Source organism: Nuphar pumila, chromosome 14, assembly GCF_984573655.1.
Source record: "Nuphar pumila chromosome 14, dmNupPumi1.hap1.1, whole genome shotgun sequence".
Taxonomy (NCBI): Eukaryota; Viridiplantae; Streptophyta; class Magnoliopsida; order Nymphaeales; family Nymphaeaceae; genus Nuphar; species Nuphar pumila.
The window spans coordinates 17,591,445-17,595,384 of NC_143262.1; the positions used below are offsets into that span (position 1 = coordinate 17,591,445).

General features: G+C 40.8%; 1 pseudogene; it reads right to left on the minus strand.

The window, feature by feature from the left end:
- Nucleotides 1–1,263: 1,263 nt before the first annotated feature.
- LOC149816526 (pentatricopeptide repeat-containing protein At5g56310 pseudogene) lies at nt 1,264–1,788 on the minus strand (annotated as a pseudogene).
- Nucleotides 1,789–3,940: the final 2,152 nt, after the last annotated feature.

A 3,940-nucleotide genomic window follows, 5' to 3' on the forward strand; every position in this document is an offset into this window, starting at 1 on the left:
ACATATTATTATTCTACGAAAGGCTAAGGCGTATAAGAATACTATCCTTAGAGAATATTCACCCCTACATACGGTGCAAAAAGGGTCTGGCGTCCTTCTCCCAGGATACAATAGCCTCAGAGATCTGAGTCGATGCACTCTGATGATAGATCGCCCTTCGAAGACAACCTCAGCGAACGATTGATGCAGAACTTCCATTTTCGAGAAACACCCACAGAAGAGCAAAAGAGAGAGAGAGAGAGCAGGGAGAGAGAAAATCGAGAGCTACTTGCGTTCTGTGTATATGCGTAACCGCAACCCTCTAGCCATGTTTTATAACCCCTGGACGGGTACCAAAACGTGAAAGAGACTCGTTACTATTTACGAAGTAATGTGACCTATTAACAGAACGATCCGTTATCCATTTTTCTTTTCCCAATATTTAATCCAAATAGAAACAATAAATGAAGGGCAAAAAGAATATTGGACTTAGAATGGATATAGCCTTAAAGGGCTAATTACCCGAATCTGAATCTGACTCGACGGGTGCGGGCGTGTGTGGTAGCCATCCCATCCTCTTGTTCTTTAAAACAAGTGTTAGAATCTCTATGTAGGTTATAAGCCCACAACCTTTTTGAGATTCTTCAATATGGGACTATTCCACATTATCAAATTCTAAAAGCACTCCATAAAGGATATGGGGTGGTCCCCCAATTGTTTTCTTCTTTGAATTTCCTCCTCATCTCTTCCTACATCCAACACTTTGCAGATGGTACATTGGGGTGGCCTTTGCAGGCATTGCGAGGTATGGATTTTTCAAAAAATGAGTTTCGGTGGCTATGAGTATGTAAAGTAAGAGTCTTGTCCTTGGCTTTCCTTTTTGGTTTATCCCTTTTCTTGCATTAAAATTTCTGTGGTGGCTGTGTTTTCCGTGGTTCTTCCTATCATCTTTAACTGATTGACTCGCTACTTCTTTGAGCTCTCTTATATTGAGCATCTTCCCTACCATGAAGCAATGCCTTGGAACAATGTAATATAGGTTTATCTAGAGACCCAACTGCAGCCAGGCGATTTTCTCATCCCACTCTCCATTTCTTTTCTCAATTTTGCCGCTTCTCCCCATTTGTTTGCTGAGGCATATATGTTTGACAAAAGCACATAATTCCCAGTGTTTCCGGGCTTGAGCTCAAAGAGATGCTTTGCTGCAATTTCCCCCAATTCGGCGTTGGAATAAACCCGGCATGCACTCAACAGTGATCACCAAACAGCTGCATCGGGCTTCTTTTATGCTTCATCAAGGCGTCCTGCTCGGCTGAGAAGATCAACCACACAGGCATAAGGCTCAGTCATGGGAAAGATCTGGCATTCGTTTTTCATATACTCAAAGTACTTGCATCCATCATCCACCAATCCTGCATGGCTGCAAGCATTAAGAACTCCCACAAAAGTAATCCCATTTGGTTTGATCCCTTCTCTTTGCATCCTTAAGAAGACATCAAGAGCATCCTGCCCACGCCCATGATCAGCCAGAGCGTTGATCATAGCAGTGTATGTAATAACATCTCTATCAGTCACTTTGTTACACACCTTATATGCATGTTCCACGTTTCCACATTTGGCATGCATATGAATCAAGGCGTTTCCCATGAAGACAGTCATCTCTAATCTCCAGCGTTCTATACATCCTAAAATACCATCGGCTATCTTCACATCACCCAGCTGAGCGGCAGCAGATATCGCACTAACCAAGGTGATCTCATTGGGTTTAATATTAGAAGCTTTCATTCGTTCAAACAGCTCCATGCCCATTTTGAGTGTAGAGATCATTGCAGACCAAGTAGTGACATCATGTACCGGCACTCTGTCGAACAACTGCAGTGCAGAGCTTGCTATAACCCGCAATCATCTTTGTCCATGAAACCGCATTTCTTTCAGGCATTTTATCAAACAATTCGCGTGCAGTATCCGCGTTCCCCGCATCAGCATACCCACCAACCATAGCAGTCCATGAAACCATATTTCTTTCAGGCATTTCAACAAACAACTTATGTGCATCATCCATCAACCCAGCCTCGGCGTACTCATCAATCATAGCCGTCCAGTATACTACATCTCTTTGAGACATCTCATCAAACATTTGGCACGCATCATCCATAACGCAGAACCTAGAATACATTGAGAAGGGCAGTCTCCGCAAACGCGCCAGGCGGGAAAAAACACTTGATAATTTGACAATGGGTCTCTCTCCCTTCTCGAACGGAAGCAAGGTGGGCACAAGAATGGACGAGAGGAGAATGTGAATTCGTTGGGAGGGACGTTGTTACGGTGCATAGATCGGAAGATCAAGAAGGCTTCCGCGCACAGGGTTTTCTGGGTGTACTCCCGGATCATGGCGGTCCAAAGGAACTGGTCCGTCGTTCGGATCTCGTCGAACAATTGACGTGCACAGTTGAGGTGGGTGGAGAAATGAAGGATCCGGGAGAGCAGGGTCTCGTGCCCACCTTGGTTATGTGAGCATGGACTTGTTTCAAGTGTTGGACGTTTTTGGCAACTTTGATCGCAAACCCAATTGCAGAATCCCGGAATTTGGATGTTTGGAGAATGGTGGTCATAAAGATGAGAGAGAGAGAGAGAGAGGTGATTTTTGTTTGGATTTGACACTTTGAATTCTTCAAACGAGATTGGTTCAGTTCTTTTTACCTTATATCTCGTTTGTGTTCTTTCTATTGAGGGAAATTCAAGCTCCTGGGATCGGAGAATGATGCAACGACATTCTCAACTCGTGTTATTTCATTGTTTGATAGTCCCCGTCAATAATGTCATTTCCTCAAATTCATTGGCTGGGAAACAGGGGCTACAAACGGATCGGATTCTGGCCAGATCTCGCTGGATCTGAATCTGAATACAAAATATAAATAGCAGATCCAAGTTTGAATCAAATCCAATAAGGTAAAGTTGAATCTAAATCCGAAATAGATGTGGTATTATTAGATCCATTGAAAATAGAACAAAAACAAGCTATTTACATGTAAAAAAATGCTATTGGATCAGTTTTTTTTTTTATTATTTTGATCAATTCTAGATCCGACTTAAAATGCCAATCCGAATCCAATCGGATTTGATCCATATGCACCTTCAGATTTTACTTGCGTGATCCAAGTTTGGAAATAATGTCTGGCTTGGATCAGATATCTGACCATATCCAATCCATTTGCAGCCCTATTGGGAAATGAGATGAGCTGCTTAGAGTTCAATTCATAAAGAGATCATTCAAGCTTGTGAAATAGGCATTAGAGCCAAATACAAACAACAGTGTTATGATTGACTCAGCTCGCATAGGCTTGTTAAGTAGTAATAAATATATTAGAAACATGATTGTATTATCCTCTAAAAATGGCACATTCTCGCAAAAACTCACAAATATGAAAAAAATCTCCGCATATCCAAAATCACTTACTCTTGACTTATTTAGGACCATTTTACCTTTCACAACATATTTACAAGAACCTCCTTACATTCACACAAATATGTTGTGAACCTTTTAATATGTTTAAAATCATCAAGGAGATTTGCAACATATTTGCACAAAACTCTTAATCTTCACACAAATATGTTGTGAACCTTCAAATAGGGTTAATACCATCAAGGAGATTCACAACATAATTGTGTGGACCTCTTGATGTTTACACAAATATGTTATGAACCGCTGAATATGGTTGTATGAACCTCCTTAACATTCATACAATGATTATGCAAACCTCCAAATATCATGAAAATCATTAAAAAGAATTATGTGATAGTTGTGTGGATCTGTCGACATTAGCACAAATCACTCAAGAATTGCAGAGAGTTGGAGTATAACACAAAGTTTGTGTTCTCTCAAAGTGCAAATTAAGAGAGTAAAGAAAAAAGAAAACACAAGCATGTATACAAGACTCAAATCATGCAACTAAACTTTTAG